Here is a 24,214-nt window from a genome sequence, read left to right on the forward strand (position 1 = left end):
AACACACAAGTTGGGGTTTAGGGAGAGAGGGAGAGGGAGAAGCAGATTCCCCACTGGGCAAGGAGCCCCAGATGAGGCTCGATTCCAGGACCCAGAGTTCATGACCTGAGCCGAAGGCAGACACTCAACCATCTGAGCCACCCAGGTGCCCCTAGTATTCTTCAGATTTTTAAATACAGAAATCCTGTCCCATTAAACATATCACTCAGCTACTAGTTTTTTGGTTTGATATTTGCTTTTATTCTATAACATGAACATGTGTATGTTATAAATTTTTACATCCATTCTCCTGTTTTTGGACATTTAAATTGTTCTAATATTTTACAATAATGGCAGATGTTGTAGTATATATTCTTATGCTCATTGTCCTGTGTCATTATGCAGGAGTCTCCCAAGAACACCCAGGTAGTTGTACCAATTACACTTCCTTCTGCGAGTGTAAGAGTTTCTCTCTCCATACCTTTACCAACACTTCTTGCTTGTACAGTGTACATATATCTATATACTTTTCCAATCTAATGAGTAAAACAATTTTAATTTGCATTCCTTGATTACTAGTGCAGTTGAACATCTATGTTTATAGATATCCTTGTTTCTTATAAATGGTCTATTAATAAAATGCTTCAATTTTTCCCTTACCTATTTGTCTTTTCATTTTTATTTTGTGGGACCTCTTTATATAACTCTTCAGTTGTACCATTAAAAAAGTATTCTCAAGGTCATGGTTTATCTTTTTATTTTATTTAGATTATTTTATAGCACAAAATTTTGTATTTTAATATAATCAAATATATCAATCTTTTACTTCATAGTGTGCTTTTTCTATCCTAAGAAATTCTTTCCTAACTCAAAATCATTAAGATATTCTCATGCATTCAGTAAATATTTGTTAAGGTACAACATGTCTGACATTGATCTTAGAGATGTGTAGTGATAAAGCAAATGGGCACAGTACCTATCTTTAAGAAGCTTACATTCCAGTGAGGAAAGGGACAAGAACAAATAAACTATGATAACTTGATAATTCAGGTTTTGATTTAAAAAATAATAGGGGCACCTGGGTGGCTCAGTAGGTTAAAGCCTCTGTCTTTGGCTCAGGTCATGATCCCAGGGTCCTGGGATTGAACCCCACACCGGGCTCTCTGCTCAGTGGGGAGCTTGCTTCTTCCTCTCTCTCTCTGCCTGCCTCTCTGCCTACTTGTGATCTCTGTCTGTCAAATAAATAAATAAAATCTTAAAAAAAAAAAAAAAGAATCCATCTGAGTGAGGAAAATAAGTGAACCAAGGCAGTATGAAGTATTCCAGGCAGAGAGAATAGTGAAGGGAAATGTCTTAGAACAGGAGCAAGCCTGGCATGGGCAACCTATTTTTTTAGCCTTGACTCATACTGCAATAGTCTGAATGGGTATGTGACTTCCCCCTCACCAAATTCAAATATTGAAACCTTAACCCTGGTGGTAATATTAGGAGTTGGGGCCTTTGGAAGGTCATGAGGGTAAAGCCCTCATGAATGAAAATTAGTGCCCTTATAGAGACCCACCAGGGAAGTTACTGGTCCCTTCCATCATGTGTGGACACAATGGGAATTTCCAACCTGGATGAAAGCCCTCACCCAACCACACTGGCACCCTGCTCTTGGACTTCTAGCCTTCAGAACTGTGAGAAATTGATTTCTGTTGTTTACAGTGTTGAAAGACAAAATTCAACTGAATAAAATTTAAAGATCTTATTATTGGCTTTATTGAATGTTTCATGAATTAAATATCATCCCACCCCACGGAGCACATAGAAAAGAACTCTGGAGAGATGGAATGAGAAATATTTAGAGGCTGAAGGGGAGAGACAAGTTAAGTGAGTCACTTCATTTTCTTTGGGGGATGGAAGGAGCCTGTGAGGTAGATGACCTCACTAACGCTGACCAGGAAATTCCAGCTTTACTGTTTTAAGACTACATCCCTAGGAGAGGTTGAAACTGCAGTTAGTTTAGTTATGAAGTCTTGGTTTGCTGGCCTAGGACTTGGTTTTGGGCCTGTTATCTGTCCATCTGTCTGTCTGTCTGTCTCTCTTAACACAAACCACCCAGTTTTTTAGTATTTTTGTTAAAACAGCTCAAGTGGACTGAGGCTTGACCATACACTCAGCATTTCAACTTTAGCAGACTAGGTCATAAACAAAAATTCCTCTTTTATATGATCTTCTTTCTACCCCCACTCCAGTTGGAAAATGAGGTTTATTCATTCATTCATTCATTCAAAAATCTACTATTTGCTAAATGACTCATCAATAAAACTTTTTTTCAATCTTCCAAACTCTTCCAAGAAGAGATACAATATCTTCTTTGAATCTACACAGGTGTTAGCAAATATCTAATGACAATTATATACTTTCTGCCATACTTCTTTTCCTTTTTTGTTATCTGTGCTTGGTACACTTCCCAGAAGTTTGGTGCTTAATATATAATTAAATTGAATTCATCACCAATGCAATAGGGGCTAGAATTGGTACAGAGCAGTATACTTCACTCCTCCATTCATTAGAATTTGGAGGTCATAGTTGCTCCACACAAGGCATTTTGTGTCTCAGTAGTCTGCATTTCCACCCCATTTTAAGCAGTGTTTATTAGTGTTGATGTAAACATTACTTATGTGTGTGGTATGTGTACTATTTCCCTAGGTAATATATCAGATCTTTCTAACTCTATTTATCTGATCTTTCACTGCTATTCTTGGAAAAAAGACCCAAATGTTAAGATATCATATTAACATCAAATTTTGGGAAAAAAGATGATAATGCAATTTCTTGACCAATGTCTTTAAAGTTCATGCTTGCTTTTTCACACTTTAAGACATTTTATTTTCCTGTATTGTTTAATTTCTGCAATTAAATCTTGACCACAGTATTTAAAATTCATTTGATTTTTGGGAAAAAAATGCTTACTCTCTCACAACTTCAGCATTTTCATATATAAATATGGAAATAACAACTTCATACAGAGGTTATCTCCTTGCTTTAATAATATATCAATAAAATACCTAGAAGTATCTGGCATACTGTGTCATTGGCTAAATGATAATGCCCTTCCCTTTCTATGCTTTTCTTTTTTTTTTAACTTTACTTTATTTTTTCAGTGTTCCATGATTCATTGTTTATGCATCACACCCAATGCTATTCTTTTCCAAAGAAACCTGCTCACATGCACACAATGGCAACTACAATGTGTATAAATGTGGAGAGAAAAAGGCAAGTTAAAACTTAATGAAGAACAGCTCTAATTTCAATCTTTAAATAGGTTTCATCGGGGCATCTGTACTGCATGTTGTACCCCAGGCTGACAGAGATCATGTTGAGTCACTGAAGACATTGAGAAACTTAGTTACCTGATTTGGGCTGGAATTAATTATACTGGATTTGCTGCCCCCTTTCCCCCTTTAGAGGAGCTGGGAAACCATATTATGAACTATATTTCACTTGGCTAAAGACTTGCCACTTTGCATTCCATTTCACCTGGGGAAAAGTTTTGACACCAGTGACCCATATTCCCAGGCACTTCTTGGGGTACTACTCAGTATAGATTCATCATGGAGGACTCTGTATTTCTGCCAACTAAGTCCTAAATACTACTTTCTGCAACTTGATTAGGCATCATTTGGCTTGACAATAGCTTCACAAATACCTCAGGGGGCTACCCTACCTTGGAATTTATAATCTGAATTATAGGCCACTGCAATGTTAGAGACCCAACATAAGTCTCTTTCCATTGTACATATTACCTTCTTCTATTTTACACAGCCTTTTATTTTACACAGCTCTGTGGTATTTAAACTCTGGTATGTCTTTTAGTTAAGAACCTTGGATTTTTGACTTAAGGTGGAATGAGCAGTAGTTTGGCTGTCTTTCTTGACCTTTATAAGCTATAGAATAAGAACCTTCAAAGCCTAAATTTATCATATGTCATTAAGTGAGAAGTCAAAGGAAATTTTTCAATTTGCTTTACTGAGTGTCATGTATTAAAGCAGTTTGCTTCTTCTGTTAGTTTTCCCAATCCTCTAAAGAGGTCTCTGATTTTGGACTGGATTGAATTTATATCATTTTCCCCAAGCGATTCAGGTGATTGCCAGTTATGTGGCTAGGGTCAGGATTTAGGTTTCTCTGCTGGCAAATATGAGGTAAGGAAAGTATCTTCAGAGATGGTGGGGGACACTGAATGGAACCACAACAAAGTCCAAAGGGGGAAATGAAGTTGAATTTGCTAGTTAAAGCAGAACCAACAACTCTTTCAAGGGCAGAGGCTGGAATCCTGGTCTACATGGAGATATAAAGCTTCTTGAGTTCTGGTAGAGAAAGAACTATAGAAGAAGCAGGTTGACAATAGCTAGAGAAGAAGAGAGTGAGGTGGAAGTGGGGACAGACTCGAGTTTTGCTGCCACTGCTTTGCCTGGCCTGTCCTATTATACTAGTGACAAATTAGACACATCTAAGCAATTGTCCACAGATGAACCAACTTAAAACTGAATCAATTTTCACAAATAGCCATGGCATGGAAGTATGCATGCTCAGACAGGAGATGCTCATTTAAAGGAGAGTATGAAATATTCTAAATTTTCTGCTGTCAAAGAGAATTTAGGGCAATGGTTATCTTGTTTGTCTGTTACAATTATCTGTGGGGTTTTTAAATAATATATTGATTCCTGGATATCTCCTCAAAATATTCTTCTTTAACTGGTCTGCTGTGCACACTGGGCATCCCTGTGTTTTAAAGCTTCTCAAGTGGTTCTAAACTGTAGCCAAGGTTGCGAGCTCTGATCTGGAAGCAAGCCTCACTCAGAATAATCTAGTCATATACATGAAGGAGAACAAACCTCTGCAGGGAAGAATCACACTGTCTTTGGTGGAGACATAAATTTTAAAGAGGTAAATTTTATCATGTTTTTCACATAGCCAAATAGCCTTTGGGCTCTCAACCAGTTTTAATCTAACAGATACATTTCAGGCAATATTAAGTAGATCAATAGTCTATCCTGATTCAACTAACTGGATAATTATTCAGTTGTTCAACTCACTAGACAGAATCTTAAGCCATATAGAAGAGAGGCTATATTTTTAAAAGATTAGTAATGTGCAATAATGAAAAAGAAATTACTAAGAGCCTATTTTTTTAATTGATTAATATGACAAAATGATGAAGCTAGACTTTAATACTCATCACAGCTTGTTCTCATGTCCTAGGAATATTCTAACCAGAAAAGTTCATGGGTTTGAATTGCTCAATAATGAAAGACAATGAAGTGAAGACAACATCATATAGCTCATTTCCCCCTTCATATGTCTTGGAAGACAGGAATCATCAGAAATGAGGACTCCACAGCCTTTCTTGGTTTTGATACATGAACCTCACTTTCACTGAGTTTCCTCACAAAGATCCAGCAATGATGATCAGGTCCTCATCACCAAACAAATGAGTTGGTGATGCATTTTCAGTTTAGTAAAATGTCATTAATTTAGGAGACAGTGTGACAGAATTGGTTTGGAATCCTGAGAACTGAAATCTGGTAACAACTAATATCACTGAAGTAAATTTGATTGGGTTCCTTAATCAAAGTCTACTTTTTCATTTGCATAATGGGGACAAATTAAGACTTGTCCTGCCTATCTAGCAAGTTCCTGCTAACACCAAATCTATAAAACTGCAACCACCGAAGGTTTTGGTCTACAGCTTGGTTTTATTCCATTCCATGCTCATTTCCTCTGTGTTAGGCATTATTTCTTCTGGGGATTTGGAGATGAATAAGATATTGCTGAAATTTTGGAAAATTTTACACTTGTGATTGCCATAGAAGAATGAGACAGCCCATGTTTTAGAAAAGCTTATAATCATGATCTACAGTGTGAACCACATCTAATCTTTGTCCCAACCTAACTAGGATAGGGAATTTATCAGAAGCCCAATTTCTGCCACCAGAGAGAGCCTAGAATTCATCTTGTAGTCTTCAGTTCTCTACCTAGTGAGTCTTGAAAGGATCTCTTCATGTCTTCAACCCACTAAATATATTCTATCTTTCAACCTCAATCACATGAGCCAGGTTTGTAAAATCAGTTATCTCTTTTCTTCTATGCTGCATTCTAGTTCTACTGTGACAGAACTATTTCCAAAGCTCCAGCTCCATGACATGGGACCCTGCTCATCAAACTAGCATCTACTACTAAACTCTCTCCAAGAATTGGGTACTACATAATTTGTGAGGCTTAATGAAAAATGAAAACATGGGACTCATTTGAAAATTATTAAGAAATTAAAGATGACCACAGAAGAGCATTAAACTGAGTACTGAGCCCTTCCCAGCACAAGACTCCATGTAACTATATCATAAATTCAGTGCTGCCTGAATCCTAAAACCCAGTCACCAACTTGAGTCCTTTCTAAAAAACAAAATAAGAAAATGTTTTTTTATAACCCTACGAAGAGATAATGCTACCGACTTCACTGTACATATTCTCATACTTAAAGCTCCAAGTTGCCTTGAGGCTAGCTGTAGTACTAGATTTTTTGTTTGCTGAAGCCTCCTGGACCTTGTCCAAGTCCCTCAGACAGAGTAGTTGAAATGTTGATATTCTCCTTAAGGACATGTCCTCATATATTTAGCTCACCTATTCTTAGCCCAGCACTGCCCACTCCCAGTTCTATAGGGGTAAATACTACCCTCTACTATCAGCTTAGGGTTTCCTAGTGGTGCATTACTGTCCAAGAAATAAATAGGAATTGTGTTCCTCTCCAATACTTACCCCTTTGAGTAGTTCCCGAAGGTTTACAAGTATCTGTGTTTGCAGCAAGCAGACGGCAGCTTCCTCATTGAAACGCCAGATGGTTAGGCCCAAGAACTGCGATGCTTCCACTCAAATACTACACCTCTAGAAAGTGAAACCTGGGTGGCTCAGCAGGTTAAGTGTCTCCCTTTAGTTCAGGTCATGATCCCAAGGTCCTGGGATGGAACCCTGCAATGTGCTCCCCACTCGGTGGGGAGTCTGTCTCTTTCGCTCACCCCTGCTCATGCTTTCTCTCTCTCTCTCTTTCCCAAAGAAATGTATAAAAATCTTTATTTTTTTTTTAAAGAGAGATTTTAAACCATAAATACAATGAAGTTCCCACCCACTGAACTGCTGGTTGCTTAGCCAAGAAGGATTTGGGCTGGAAATGTGGGATTTTTCTCTGATCCAGCACAGCCTCTGGGCATTGTGATAACACTCTTCACAGGGATCCTTCCTTGTACAAGTGTCCTGGCTCTAACGCTTCTCAGGCCAAGGATAAGCCATGAGGCCTCTTTCAGGGATGGGGCCCAGATATCCAAAACTGTGGACCTAATCGGTACTTTGTATCCCTGTTTCTTCTCCTCAGAATTCTTTTCCTGCAAGTCTCATAGCTCTTACATCTCCCCCATTCTGAGCTTTAAATCCACTAAAAGTCACCTAAGGCTGCCATCCTTCAAAAAAAACCCCAAACTAAATAAACTAATTTTGCTGTTCCTCAATGATAATTATGGTTATTAGAAATGTGAATGTCTGAATTTCTTTTTAAAGAAGGGGCAAGTGTTTTTATTCTCTCCAGGTTGAATCTTCAAATGCAATATGAAAAAATTGTTTTGTTTTTGTTTTGCTAAATGAGCAACAAGACATATATTTTCAAGTCTTACTACACCAGTTTACTCCTCAGTCTGCTTAAGTCGAGTGTGCTTTGTAGTCTGTGATGGCTCTGATCTGCCTATAAACAGTGCTTTGAAGATTAAGTGGAATAATATGTATGAAATGATTTTGATAGTGCAAAATGTGATGAAAATGGGTCTACATGGAAATTCTGTATTACTCACCTGGTACTCAAATAAAACTAACAAGAAAGTAATATTCTAGAATGTTCTAAAAATGGTCAAGGTGCCTGGGTGGCTCAGTGGGCTAAGCCTCTGCCTTCGGCTCAGATCATTATCTCAGGGTCATGGGATTGAGCCCCGCATCATGCTCTCTGCTCAGCAGGGAGCCTGCTTCCCCCTCCCTCTCTGCCTACTTGTTATCTCTCTCTCTGTGTCAAATAAATAAAATCTTTAAAAAAATAAATAAAAATGGAACACATGCACACACACGCATGCACATACATACAAACACAGAGAGATAACATTTAGTGCAAATGGTTCATTTTACAAGTGCCAAAACTTACAGAGTATTTTATAGCTTTTTCTTTCACTTTGGTGTACTATGTAGTAAAAAGATTTGCTAGGCATAATCGTGAGCAAAAATAAGAGGCCAGAGACTGAATTATTTTTAGGAATTATTTCTCTGACAAAATTGTAGGTAGTATATTGCAAGGCTGTAGAAAGAACACAATGTCTGTCTCTTTTGGTGATGTTAGAAAATGTTGACAATCAATCCCCATATCCAGTAATTAAATGGAGTTGCAACATGGTGACATTTTAATCATTTAATTTTCCTTTATGAGTTATAATAAATTCACAAGGAAATGTTTCCCCCACCTCTTCCCTCTACTATTTGGTTAGCTGGTGGAACAATGCAGAAAAGTATGTAGGAAAACATGTAGAAAAGTCAGAATAAATTTTTTTTTAAATATACTTACTTCCCTATATTTCTTATAAGGTAATTTTTTAAAATGTCATTAAGAATTCATGGATTTAAACATATTTGAACAGTTCCAGCACTTTTCAATGACTGTTGTTATTATTTCAAAAATACTTTGGGGGGTGCCTGGGTGGCTCAGTTGGTTAAGCATCTGACTCTTGATCTCAGAGTCATGACTTCAGGCCCTATGTTGGGCTCCACACTAGGCATGGAGTTTACTTAAAAAAAAAAAAAAATGGAAACAAATTAAAATTTCTCCAAAAAAATTTTCTCTCTCCCTGTCTCTCCCTCTGTCCCTCCTCCCTCTATTTTTTCCCTTCTTTCTTTTCTTCATTTCCTACCTTCTATTTATTTTCAAGAACTTAGGCATGTTCATTATTACTGGATTGGTTATTGTCACTTGGTCTTTTTAGTGGAAAGAATCAGGCTATATATGCATATTTTGAGTTGAGATTGATATTTTCAATTCAGGTTCAGGACCACAAAAATTTTAACTTAACTTCTAATTTACATGTACTTTCTTTCACACAAAGTATCTGGGTTCTCAAGAGCAATGGGATGACAGAATTAGAAGACCCAATAGTTACACATTACTCTATTTCACTTTTTACACACAATAGGCTCTGAACAGCAATTCTAATACTACTACCACTAATAATCATTCTTAAAATATTCTGAATTTTGACCTTTGTTTTTGTCGTGTTTTTTTTTTCTTATAGTTTTTCCATTTTCTTACCATTTTTAATGGTTGTTCTGGGTTAATATTTTCAAGTACACTGTATACTGTTTCTATATGTAGTATCATAAACTACTGGCTCTAGTACTAATACCACTAGTACTACTATACCACTGCTGTGACTATTTTCCCTGAACTGTTTTCAGTTGCAAATATTCTTGCTTATTCATCAAAGTAAACTTAGTCTAAAGATTATGAAATAAAAAATCTAGTATTTATTTTATTAAAAATATATTTGTTGAAGGTATACTATTCTAATGGATCTTTATTGTCTTTTCAAATTCTGGATAAATTATGACAGTTATCTATATTTATATAAATATTTATACATATAACTTCAAAGTTATTCTAGAAAATAGATCTAGAGCACATTTCATTTAAAATTTATGTAGTACAAATTTTATTTATCGTCTGAACAAATTTCTGATGACATAAATCCCCTCTACTTTTTTTCTAGTTAGTTTACATAAAAGGAATTTGACTACATTTGTAACATTGTTTTTAGGAAAGTTGATACATATTCTCTGTCCTAGCTTCAAAACTGTCCAGTCCCAGTGGGAGCCATAAGGTTTCAAACACTCGAATTTGAGGAAATCTGAATAGAAATATGGCTTATGGTAATGGTTCTTATTTCTTTCATGTTACTAATTTACCTAGGCAACTTCTAAAACAAATGAAATCTCAGGCTATATTATAAATTCAATGTGTCAGATTCTTTGGGAATACATATTTTGGAAAATGTTCACATGTAATTCTAATGCACAAAATAGTTGAATGCTATGTCCCTGAGGCAGGACATTAAGTCTGCAAAAGATTAAGAAGCTAAATATACCAAAACTCAGAGGAAAAAGCATCAGCAGTTGGACTGAAAATTAAGACAGAAGGAGAGTGGAGTGAGGCAAGGAGTGGGAAGTTCAAAGCCTAGAAGAGTAACTAGTGTGGAGCCAAGAGTCATTGTGAAAGTTCAGGGAGCTGGTTTCTTAATCAGGAAAGGTAGTTATATGGTATTAATGCTCTGCCTTCTAGGGGTTCTTATAAGATTCAGGAAAACTGGGGCATGTAGATGGCATGAGTGCCAAAATATAACTGTCTAGAGGTCATAGCATTCTTTGTTATTCAGTCATGAAATTCTTTTCTTGTGAGTTTGGATACCAATTCATAATCGTTAAAAAAAAAAAAAAAAGAAAGAAAGAAAGAAAAAGAAAAAAAGGAAACAGCCCCATGCAGTCATTTCCAATAGGTTGTAGCTGGCCTGTCAATCAAGACATACTTACCATTCTAATTTAGCCTCTGAGCATTTAATGTATACAAGACAGAGTCTTTGACTGAATCTGAGAGAGGCAATGGCTGGATAAGCTTCAGGTAAGGTAAGATACAACTAAGGGATGTCATCTGAATAAAGACTCATGGTGCAGAAGAAAATATCAGACTGCCCTAAAGCCTGAGTCGCTTGATAGGTTAGGCAGTCTGCTGCCTCTTTTTTACCAAGGTAGATATACCCTGTTTTGATGGCATGAGTTACTGAGAGTCAATGAGACGTGAGCTGAGTCTAGAGAGCCGACATGGAAAGTGCATCCACTTCACTGAATGTTAAGAGGGGACTGGTTATAGAAGACAACTTTTTAGAAAAATTACCACTAGCTATGTGAATATTTATAAGTCACTTAACTTTTCTGAGTTTATAAAATGAAAATTGTATTATATTTGTGTTTTCAAACTGTACTCCAAGAGTTGCTAAAACTGTCATGGGGCCTCTTAGGAGAATTTCAAGCAGATAGCCTAGAAGTCACTTAACCACCCTGCCCCTACAAAACAAATTAACAAAAATAAAACCAGAAGCATATCAGTGTTTTTCTTTTTGAAATAAGAATACTAGGAACTGATTGGGTCCAAGGCCAATGTTTTAGCCCCATCCTTGAAATTGCTTTCATCCCTAGTTTCTCACTGAGTTCTTATAACTTGTGTTTCATTGACTTAAATCAATAAGGTGAGCAGGAGTTTGGAAGTGGTTACTCCGGAGGATAAAAAATCATTAGAGTTAGAAACAGTAATATGTTCAGCTATGGCTCATAGACCTATATGAAAGGTAACTACCCTGACTCATCTGAAATTGGGTAAGTTGAAGAATGTTACCTGAAAAAATGCAGGCCACCTTGATGCTTTATCCTTTAAGGTTATGGGTGACAAACAGTTATGCATATCAAGTCATGAATCCTATTTAAATACATGCTATTTTATCATGATAAATGCCTTTTATAGCATATAGGTAAATGCTATAAAAGGCATTTATCATGATAAAATAGCATGTATTTAAATCTATATGTATAATTTAACAGAAATAATAGACTAGAACCTTTTCTCAGTCTTTCCCTGGAAATGAGAACTACATTTTAATTTATCTGCAAAAATCTGCAGAATATAGTACCAAACACTTCCTTTCCCCTCATTCAAGACTGAGCCAGCACAGGGAGAATCATTAAGAGTCATCTGGAAGCTTACAGTAGGCTTTGTGAAGATATCTGAATGTCAGTCACTAAACTTTATGCCAAAGGTTTCATGTATGAAAAATAAGTTGACAGGGTGGTCAAGGAGGTCCTTTCTGATGTGTGGGTAATTGAGCAAATATCTTCATGAAACTTCTAGTTGATCCACATCTTAACTAACACTAGGGATGGTACTGAATTAATGGCATTCTAATAAGTGTTATCTCATTGTGGTTTAAATATGGATTTCCCTAATGACAAATGATGTTGGGAATCATTTCATTTGGTATTTGTCATTTGTATATTAATTTCAATTTCTGAGTACTCCTTGCTATTATATAGAAAAACAATTGATTTTTGTATATTGACCTTGTATCTTTTTTTTTTTAAGATTTTGTTTATTTATTTGACAGAGAGATCACAAGTAGGCAGACATGCAGGCAGAGAGAGAGGAAGGGAAGCAGGCTCCTTGCTGAGCAGAGAGCCATCGTGATGCAGGGCTCAATCCCAGGACCTTGGGATCATGACCTGAGCTGAAGGCAGAGGCTTTAAACCACTGAGCCACCCAGGTGCCCGACCTTGTATCTTTCTGTATTTCATTTTCATACTTTCCTTTCCTATTCTTTAATTTACTACTAATCTCTTCTCTGGCAATGTCAAATCTGAATTAATCCCATTCAGTGTATTTTTCATGACATGTATACTTAGACAATGTAGTTTTCATGTCTGGAGTTTTTATTTGAGTCTTTTTCATATCTTACCTGTCTTGATTTAACATGTTTAATCTTTTAGTTTATTGAACAGATGGGATATAGTAATAATAATTTTTAATGTCTGTCTGCTAATGCTTACATTTGGGTCAGTTTTGATAGTTTTATCCCTCTCACTATGAGTAGTATTTTTCTGTTCTCTCCCTGCCTGACAATTTTTTGAGTAGATGTCAGACACTGTAATTTTTTTTTCTGGATGCTTGATATTTTTTGTAATCCTATAAATTTTATTGAAATTTGTTTTGATGTGCAATTAAATTTCTTGGAAACTGCACAAAACTTTCAAGTTTTATTTTTAAGCTTTATTAGGCAAGACTATAACATCATTTAGTACAGGGTCAATTTATTCTATGCTACAGAGGCAAGATCTTAATGATTTTCCTGCCTAGTACCCCTTGAATTATTAAGTGTTTCTGGCTGGCTTGGGAGAAAAAACTATTTCTGGCCCTGGGTGAGTTGCGGGTACTATCTTTCTAATATTTTCTAGTGTCCCTCCTACCCACTTACCCACCCAAGTATCAGATAGTTTGATCACTACTCTCCTCAATACTTAGGACTCTGTGCCATTTCTGACATTCTCCCTATATCCTACGTTCATCCTGGATATTTATTTTGATTAAATATCTTGAATTTTCTCAAATACATTATTTGAAAAATCCCCTTAATAAGAGGTTTTTTGCACCATGTGAACACATTTTAGAAGCATATCCTCTAATTTTGTTTTACAAATAAGAAAAACTAAGAGCCAGAATAATATGTTACAACTCTGTGTCTTGGGACTTTTTTTTTCTTTTTAAACATGAGAGTAAAATTTTTATTTATTTATTTATTTTGTGAAGCTTTTATTTATTTATTTGACAAAGAAAGAGAGAGAACACAAGCAGGCAGAGTGGCAGGCAGAGGGAGAGAGAGAAGCCCCACTGAACCTGACACAGGGCTTGATCCCACCACTCTGGGATCATGACCTCAGCTGAAGGCAGATGCTGAACTGAATGAGTCCCCAAGGTGCCCAGGTGTTACTGAATTTAGTTTGCTAATATTTTGTTGAGGATTATGCACCTACATTTATCAGGGATATTGGTTTTTAATTTTCCCTTTTTTTGGTAGTGTGTTTGTCTAATTTTGGTATCAAGGTAGTGCTGGCCTCTTCTAATTAACTTGAAAGCATTCCTTCCTCTTCTATTTTTTCAAATACTTTGAGGAGAGTAGGTATTAACTCTACTTTTTATGTTTGGTAGGTTTCTCACATGAAGTCATCTAGTCCTGAACTTTTGTGTGTTTGTTGTTTTTTGACTAATGATTCACATTTGTTTCTAGTAATCTGTTCATACCTGTATGTCTTTGGGTCTAAAGTGAGTCTTTTATAGGTACCCCATCATACAGAAGTTTTTAGCTATTATTTCTTCAGATAAGTTTTCACCTCTTTTTCTCTTCTCCTTCTGGGACCTCTATTATATAAGCATAGTATACCTGACACTGTCTCAAAGGTCCCTATCCTCATTTTTTTTAAAAGATTTTATTTATTTATTTGAAAGACAGATCACAAGTAGGCAGAGAGGCAGGCAGAGAGAGAAGGGAGGAAACAGGCTCCCTGCTGAGCAGAGAGCCCGATGTGGGGCTCGATCCCAGGACGTGGGGCTCGATCCCAGGACGCTGGGATCATGACCTGAGCCGAAGGCAGTGGCTTTAACCCACTGAGCCACCCAGGCGCCCCCCTATCCTCATTTTTAAAATTCTGTTTTCTTTTTTTTGCTGTCCATCTTGAGTGCTTTCTACTACCCTGTCTTCCAGATCACTGATCTATTCTTCTGTTTCATCTAATCAGATGTTGTGTCCCTCTAAAGTATTTTTCATTTAAATTATTGTATTCTTCACCTCTAATTGGTTTCATATAGTATATATGTATATATGCATCATATATTTAATACCCAAGAGATACTATAAGAAAATCCTGAGTGTACAAGAGAACACATTTTTAGATGAGAAGAGTAGTTTGATAAGAGTAGTTATTAAGGCCAGAATTTGTACTTTTAAGTTTTGTGAGAAGCTTAGCATCATGATGAAGAGCATGGATTCTTGATCTAGATTACCTGGATTCCAATCCTGAATCTATAAATCACTACTCTGTGCTTCAGTCATCATATTCATAAAGTGAGAATTATAGTAATGCTTATCTTACATGGTTGTTATGAGGATTAAATGCATTATTACACATAAAGCACTCAGAATAGTGACTGGTAGATTGAGAAGCCAGATAAATGTTAGCTATTAGCCATTAGCCTGAGTTTCCCATTAACTATCTGTCTTGCTAAGTAACTTGAGAATGTTCTTTAAGGTCTTTCAATCTCTGATTTCGCATTTGAACAATAATGTGGTTTTATGCTTGCAAGTAGATTTTATCTTAAATGCCAACTCTGATTAGGATTAGGTTCTTGTATCATAATAATCATAAGGATTATATCTGGGCTGGGCACAAAATAAATTCAGTATCAATTAGCTCTGTTTGCAAGGGGCTTTTCAGACTGGTGGCATGCATGTACACACATATATACATATAGGCACACCCATTTAGTAACAGTTTTTGTATTTATATATAGTATACATACATATATATATAATAACAGTTTATATATACTAAAAATATATAAAATTTGCCATCCTTGTTATCACAGTTGTCCTTTTTAACTTTAACATGATGTAATTATATGATTTAATGCCTTTTAAAAATAATTATACACTTAATAAAATTAGAATTCTAATGGCATTTGCAATACTATCGAGCTTGAAACACCGCACCCCCATTCCTATGTTTAGGAAGGGGAGTCCTCTACTTCAGGCAGCTGAGTGTGCATCCCGTTGCAGAGACTGAATCTGCCTGATACAGTTCCATCCTCTTTTGCAACTAGAGCATGCATACATACCATGCTGTGAGTCTGCTTATGTGACGTACCTTCCCAGAATCTGGATGCTAGATTGGAAAAGGAGGAAATAGACTGACTCCATTTTGATGAAGGTAGAGAAAAGATGCAGTTTGTACATTCAGTGGCTTTTTAGTAACTCTGTTATTTATATATTTATCCTGATAGAGTAGACGCCAAGCCTAATTGTCAACCTCCTAAAGATCCTGTGACCTCTCTTTTACCACATAACTTAGCACCTTCAATTCTTAAGTTAACCTTTGTGTATATATGTATGTATGTATGCATGTATGTATGTATGTATGTATGTTTGTATTTAACATATAATGCAATATTTGCTTCAGAGGTACAAGTCTGTGAATCCTCAGTCTAACACAATTCACAGCACTCAGCATTGCACACACCCTCCGCAATGTCCATAACCCAGCCACCCTAGCCCTCAACCCTGCCACCGCCAGCAACCCTCAGCTTGTTTCCTGAGATTAAGTCTCTAATGGTTTTTCTCCCTCCCCGGTCCCAATTTGTTTCATTTGTTCCCTTGCTCCCCCCACGACCCTATGACCTGCCTCTCAAATTCCGCATATCAGAGAGATCATATGATGATTGTCTTTCTCTGATTGGCTTATTTCATTTAGCATATACCCTCTAGTTCCATCCACATCATTGCAAATGAGAAGATTTTGGGGTTTTGATGGCTGCATAGTATTCCAGTGTGTGTGCGTGTGTGTGTGTGTATGTGTGTGTATACCAATTCTTCTTTATCAATTCATCTGTTGATGGACATCTAGGTTTTTTCTGTAGTTTGGCTATTGTAGACATTGCTGCTATAAACATTCGGGTGCATGTGCCCCTTCAGATCATTACATTTGTATCTTTAGGGTCAGTGCCTAGTAGTGCAATTGCTAGGTCATAGGATAGCTCTATTTTTAACTTTTTGAGGAACCTTCATACTGCTTTTCAGAGCGGCTGCACCAACTTGCATTCCCACCAACAGTGTAGGAGTGTTCCCCTTTCTCTTGCATTCTCACCAACATCTGTTGTTTCCTGACTTGTAATTTTAGCCATTATGAGTGGTGTGAGGTGATACCTCATTGAGGTTTTTTTGTTTGTTTGTTTGTTTGTTTTGTTTTGTTTTAAGATTTTATTTATTTATTTGACAGACAGAGATCACAAGTAAGCAGAGAGGCAGGCAGAGAGAGAGAAGGAAGCAGGCTTCCTGCTGAGCAGAGAGCCCAATGCGGGGCTCGATCCCAGGACCCTGGGACCATGACCTGAGCCGAAGGCAGAGGCTTTAACCCACTGAGCCACCCAGGCGCCCCCCTCATTGAGGTTTTTTTTTTTTTTTTTTTTTTTTTTAAAGATTTTATTTATTTATTTGACAGAGAGAGAGAGAGATCACAAGTAGGCGGAGAGGCAGGCAGAGAGAGAGGAGGAAGCAAGCTCCCTGCTGAGCAGAGAGCCCGATGTGGGCCTTGATCCCAGGACCCTGAGATCATGACCTGAGCTGAAGGCAGAGGATTATCCCACTGAGCCACCCAGGCGCCCCCCTCATTGAGGTTTTGATTTGTATTTCCTTGATGTGGAGTGATGTTGACCACTTTCTCATGTATCTATTGGCCACCTGGATGTCTTCTTTGCAGAAATGTCTGTTCATGTCTTCTGCCCATTTCTTGATTGGATTATTTGTTCTTTGGGTGTTGAGTTTGATAAGGTCTTTATAGATTTTGGATACTAGCTCTTTATCTCATATGTCATTTGCAAATATCTTCTCCCATTCTGTCAGTTGTATTTTGGTTTTGTTGACTGTTTCCTTTGCTGTACAAAAGCTTTCGATCTTGATGAAGTCCCAGTAGTTCATTTTTGCCCTTGCTTCCCTTGCCTTTGGTGATGTTTCTAGGAAGAAGTTGCTGTGGCTGAGGTCAAAGAGGTTGCTGCCTGTGTTCTCCTCAAGGACTTTGACGGATTCCTGTCTCACATTGAGGTCTTTCATTCATTTTGAGTCTATTTTTGTGTGTAGTATAAGGAAATGGTCCAGTTTCATTCTTTTGCATGTGGCTGTCCAATTTTCCCAACACCATTTGTTGAAGAGACCTTCTTTTTTCCACTGGAGATTCTTCCCTGCTTTGTCAAAGATTAGTTGACCACAGAGTTGAGGGTCCATTTCTGGGCTCTCTATTCTGTTCCATTGATCTTTGTGTCTGTTTTTGTGCCAGTATCAAACTGTCTTAATGATTATAGCTTTGTAACAGAGCTTGAAGTCTGGAATTGTGATGCCGCCAACTTTGATTTTCTTTTACAATATTCCTCTGGCTATTTGGGGTCTTTTCTGGTTCCATATAAATTTTAGGATTATTTTTCCATTTTGTTGAAAAATATTTATGATATTTTGATAGGGATTACATTAAATGTGTAGATTGCTTTAGGTAGCAAAGACATTTTCTCAATATTTGTTCTTCCAATCCATGAGCATGGATTATTTTTCAATTTCTTTGTGTCTTCCTCAATTTTTTTCTTGAGTAATTTATAGTTTTCTGAATACAGATTCTTTGCTTCTTTGGTTAGGTTTATTCTTAGGTATCTTATGGTTTTGGGTGCAATTGTAAATGAGAACACCTCTTTAATTTCTCTTTCTTCTGTCTTGCTGTTTGTGTATAGAAATGCAACTGATTTCTGTGCATTGACATTATATCCTGACACTTTACTGAATCCCTGTATGAGTTCTAGCAGTTTTGGAGCAGAGTCTTTCAGGTTTTCCACATAAAGTATCATATCTGCAAAGAGTGAGAGTTTGACTTCTTCTTTGCCAATACAGATGCCTTTTATTTGTTTTTGTTGTCTGATTACTGAGGCTAGGACTTCTAGGACTATGATGAATAGTAATGGTGATCGTGGACAGGTCTGCTGTGTTCCTGACCTTAGGCAAAAAGGTCTCAGTATTTCCCCATTGAGAATGACATTTGTTGTGGGTTTTTCATAGATGGTTTTGATGGTATTGAGGTATGTACCCTCTATCCCTACACTGTGAAGGGTTTTGATCAAGAAAGGATGCTGTACTTTGTCAAATGCTTTTTCATCATCTATTGAGAGTACCATATGGTTCTTGTTCTTTCTTTTATTAATGTATTGTATCACATTGATTTGCGGATGTTGAACCAACTTTGCAGCCCAGGAATAAATCCCACTTTGTCGTGATGAATAATCTTTTTAATGTACTGTTGGATCGTATAGGCTAGTAGTTTGGTGAGAATTTTTGTATCCACATTCGCAAGAATATTAGTCTGTAATTCTTTTGGATGAGGTTTTTATCTGGTTTTGGGATCAGTGTAGTGCTGGCCTCATAAAATGAGTTCGGAAGTTTTCTTTCCATTTCTACTTTTTGGAACAGTTTCAGAATAGATATTAATTCTTTAAATGTTTGGTAGGATTCCCCTGGGAAACCATCTGGCTGTGGGCTCTTGTTTGTTGAGAGATTTTTGATGACTGCTTCAATCTCTTTACTGGTTATGGGTCTGTTCAGGTTTTCTATTTCTTCCTGCCTTATTTTTGGTAGTTTATATGTCTCTAGGAATGCATCCATATCTTCCAGATTGTCAAATTTGTTGGTATAGAGTTGCTCATAATCTGTTCTAATGATTGTATTTCCTTGGTGTTGGTTGTGATCTCTCCTTTTTCATTCATGATTTTATTAATTTGGGTCCTTTCTCTTTTCTTTTTGATAAGTCTGGCCAGTATTTATCAATCTTACTAATTCTTTCAAAGAACCAGCTCCTAGTTTTGTTGATTTGTTCTACTGTTCTTTTGGTTTCTATTTCATTGATTTATGCTTTGAACTTTATGATTTTTTCTTCTGCTGGGTTAAGTTTTCTTTGCTGTTCTTTCTCCAGCTCCCTTAGGTATAGGGTTAGGTTGTGTACTTGAGACCTTTCTTATTTCTTGAGAAAGGCTTGTACTGCTGTATACTTTCTTCTCAGGACCATCTTTGCTATGTCCCAAAGATTTTGAACAGTTGTGTTTTCATTTTCATTTGTTTCCAGGAATTCTTAAAATTCATCTTTAATTTCCTGGTTGATCCATTTATTCATTAGTAGGATGCTTGTTAGACTCCATGTATTTGAGTTCTTTCCAACTTTCCTCTTGTGGTTGAGTTCTAGTTTCAAAGCACTGTGGTCTGAAAATATGCAGGGAATGAGCCTGATCTTTTGGTACCAGTTGAGACCTGATTTGTGACCACGACTTAAGGTAACCCTGAGCTGATAGTGCACTCCTTGGCTCTGTCTCTGCAGCTGGGTTCCTACTCTGATACCTGGCAGCTCTGCTGCACTAAGAAATCCCTGATCCTTTTGTGACCCTGTAAGTCCTGAGACCACACTGTCCCCATGAGGGCTCCACCCCCCTCTTAACCTCTTCAGCAATGTTTCTCAGTGGAGCAGACTTCTGAAAGTTCAGATTTTGTGCTCTGCTGCTCTACCCCTTGCAAGGAGCTGGCCCCTCTTCCTGATGTCTATCTTCCCATCATTTTGGATTTACTTCTCCACACATTCTACCTTCTGGAAAGTGGTCGCTTTTCTAGTCCTGGAATTGCTGTTTCTTCTCTTCTATCTCCTGTTGAATTTGTAGGTGTTCAGAATGGTTTGATAATTATCTAGCTGAATTTCTGGGACCCAGTGATATTTAGGTCTCCTGCTCCTCCCCCATCTTGCTCCTCCCTAAGTTAGCTTTTATTAATTTCAGTTGTTTTTCAGCCAAAAAGCATGAATGGTACCTGGATTTACATAGTCTATCTCTGCTAAGAGTTATCTGTGCCTACTTTCTGTTAGTCATTGTATGACCCCAGTGGACTACACCACTATTAAAACTCATATTTAAATTACATGATTTAAAAAGAGATATAAACAGCACTCAGTTCCAAGAAAAGTGCCACAAGGAAAAAAATCTCTTGGGCAAAAGAGCGGGGGTAAAATTTTTTCTTCATTTTATGTACAACTGGCCTTTACAATGTAGCAAATATCTGCCCTCTTTATGAAATTATATTTGCCTTCTTCTTCTTTTAAAGCTGTCCCTTCCTTTGATATGTACTTTAGATTCTAATTATCTGGTTAACCATATAATCTCCATTACATTATCTGAAGTTATAGGGAAAAAAATTATAGAACTTACTCTGTAAGGTCTTTGTAAAGTTTATGAATAGTGTATATTTTGTTTTTTTTGACCTATTCCCAACATCTATTTATCCATAGTTTTATCAAAACCATTGAGCTTTCCATAAGATCACTTTTTGGTTTTGTTGATTTTTCTCTATTGTCTTCTGGGTTTCAGGGCTATTGATTTGTGTCCTAAATTTATTAGTTCTTCTTTCTACTTGCTTCAGGCTTAAATTACTCATTTTTCTCTAGTTCTCTAAAATGGAAGCTTACATTATTGATTTTAGAGCTTTCTTCTTTCCTGATATATGTATTCAATGCTATAAATTTCCCTTAAAGCACTGTTTTGGCTGTAACCCACAACTTTTGATGAGTAAAATCTTCAGTTTCACTTAGTTCAATATATATGTTTTTAAATTTATCTTGAGATTTCTTTGATCCATGTGTTATTTAGAGAGGTTTATAATTTCCAAGTACCTAGCAATTTTCTGGCTACCTTTCTGTTATTAATGTTCTATTTCAATCTATTATAGTCTAGGAACATGCTTTTTATGATTTCTACTGTTTTACATTTAAGGTGTGTTTAATGGCCCAACTGCTTGTAATTCATAAATACTGAAGCTGATGAATGTTGATATTTCCCATGAGGATGAGGGAAAATGTAACGCCCTCACAGAAAGGGGCCCCATGCATTTAGGAGGTTTACTGGTCCTCAGTAGTGACCTATAGTTTACTGGAGAGTTAATCAGAGACTTGCAAGCACTGTAGTAGAAAGCTTTAATGACCACTAAATGTCAAACCTAAATTTTTCTATTAAACCCAATAGGTATTCAGAATCAAGGTTTGTGTGTTTGTTTGTTTCCATTTACATTGTAACATTCCCAGAAGGTGTGGCCTGAGAACGCATTGCCTGACCAATAAGGTAATATTCTAGTTTGTGCTACCCCTGTGACAACATGGACATGTACTATCACGTTTGAATCACAGGATAACAAGACAATCTTGGGCAAGTTTATTTACAGATGGGAATACTACAGTTCAGTCAGGGAAGGACAGAAATTTGTCCAAAGTCCTACTAACTAGACAGGAGCAGACAGAACTAGAGGACTCTGATGTCTCTTAACCAGCTTCTCAAAAGTATAGCCTCTCAGTGTTAATAGACCGGCTGTCAGGAAAAACGATTTCCATTCTCAAATGTAGATTTCAAATATCCCTTTTGGCAAGTCAGGAAACACATTTACATAGTATAGGTCCCGAGAAGCTTAAGATTTAATTGACCTCAGAGTTGTTTTTTGTTTTTTTTTTTTAATTGATTCTGAGTTTTTGTTCTTGTTGTTTGTTTGTTAGTTTTGTCATAATACCTATTAGCATCTAAGAAACTGTTGTTTAGTGGAACATATTTTGAAAAATATGGAACTACACCCCCCCTTTCCCTCTCTGTGTCTTTTTTTTTCCTATTTGTTTTGTCTTCTGGGTTACAAGCTACTCTGTTGAAATCATGGCTCTTATTCTTTTCCTGAACTCTCCACTTTGGTTTTCTGACTTTTCTCATTGCGTGGAACATGCAGAGCACAAAATACGTAGAAGACATTCAATGCCATTGACTTACATTTGAATCAAATTTAACATTGTCTTTCAAAACTTTGGGGTTTCTATCCAGGGATCTGTATTACTGGAGACTGCCTTTCTTCCTTCCTTCCTCCTTTTTGTTACTTTTTCTTTTCTCCCCAATCTGGCTCATTCCTTTAGTTTAGATGTCATGTACTTTACTTCTTTCTCGTCTGAAAGCTGGAGAGCACATGCGTTTTTGGTCTCACTTCTGAAAATTGAGCCACTGATGAGGAAGCAATTCCTGACAGCGGCATGCAGCTCTCTGTCATTTTCTCTGACGACTTTGCCCACACTTGAGTGTCCTTTAGCAAAATGACTGGAATAAGTGGTGCATTTTCCCAGACACTTTCTTCTATCTTGCACATCAGCAGAAAATCACAGCAGTGGTCTCAGTGGACAATGGTAAAAACAAGACAGAAGCTGCTATTATAAATGCGAAAAGTCAATTTGAATGTCAGTAGCCGAGGTAGGGGAGGCAAGCTGAAAGGAGCTGTAGTTTGAGAAAATGAAGAAACTATACTGTATCTTGCTCATGCTTAAAACTTTACACTCCTTCCGCCTTTAAGCATAAGTGATTTTCATTGTGCAGGACTCCTGTAGAGACCACATACTTGTGGTTAGGAGTAGGCACTGCCCTAAAACACAAAGTTCATCAAGCACAGAGTTAATTACCGAAGCCAACCTTGCAAGTGTCATTTGCCCTTAGAGGTTGTTTGGCATTGAATCTAAAGGCATGGACCTGAAATCCGTGGAAAACTTGAGAGCGATTGATTTTGAACAATTTTGGTTTTGGGGAAGAACTCTTCTTCACAGATATTCTTCAACAATCAGCACGGTTTTCTAAAGGGTTTTACAGAAATACTCAATTATGGGCAGATTAATAGGAGTTATTTGAATAAATTACACAAAATTTGAATAACTTGGGGCTTCTCAGAGTTGAAATGTGTTAATGAGCTTTGTAAATTTTCAAGAGGAAAAGAAAGTATATGATATATATAGGCAAGAAGTATGTGATCATAAATTTTTTCTATTTTTCTTATTTTATTTATAAAGGGATACAAAATTGTAAAACTTTAGACAATGTGGCATTACATAGAATAAAATGTTAAATTCTTTCTAAATTACTGCATCTCCTGTAATCTAACTCCTCTTCCCAGAAATAACCTCAGCTAAGAGTTTGGTGTATTTCCTTCCAAGTTTTTTTTTTTCCCCTAGATGTTGCCAAATTGCCCTCAAAAGAGGTTATTGCCAATATTCTCCCACTAGTAGTGAATGTAAGAAGATATTTGTTTGCCCATGTCCATGTAATGCCATATATCATCACTTACTTAATTTTTTGACAATCTTAAGGGAGAAGATTTTATCTCAAATGGTAATGTGTGAAAATCATTTCATCACTGTGTTATAATGAAACATTATAGAGACCCTAAATATCTATCAACAAAAAAATAGCTAATTAAATTATAGGTACATCTGCGTTTTGTAATTTTAGAAAACACAAAAGATTTACATGTGCTCACCTAAAAGGCCCTTAAGAAAATCTATGATGTGTAGGAGAAAAAACAAAGGCTTCCCCCTTAAGAAAAAACAGGAAGAGCCAGTATCACAAGTCCACAGATTGCAGTGATATGCTAATGTGTGTGTGTGTGTGTGTGTGTGTGTATTTCATAGATTAAAGTCCAGAGGAATAAATTCCATACTTGAAAAGATGGTCACCTTTAGGGAAGAACTATAGAGTATACTATTTTGGATGGGCATTTATTTGTTCTGTAACTGAAATCGGACAAAATCATTAATGCCATATTTAACTGTTGTTCTAATTTTCATTTATCAATTGTCACTGAAGTTGTTTCTTTCCGAGACTGGCCTCAGTATTTCTTGTTCTATACATTGCCTTCATATTCATTGCAATTCTTTCCATTAGGCTTTTTCTTTTTAA

Source organism: Martes martes, assembly GCF_963455335.1.
Source record: "Martes martes genome assembly, chromosome: 13".
Taxonomy (NCBI): domain Eukaryota; kingdom Metazoa; phylum Chordata; class Mammalia; order Carnivora; family Mustelidae; genus Martes; species Martes martes.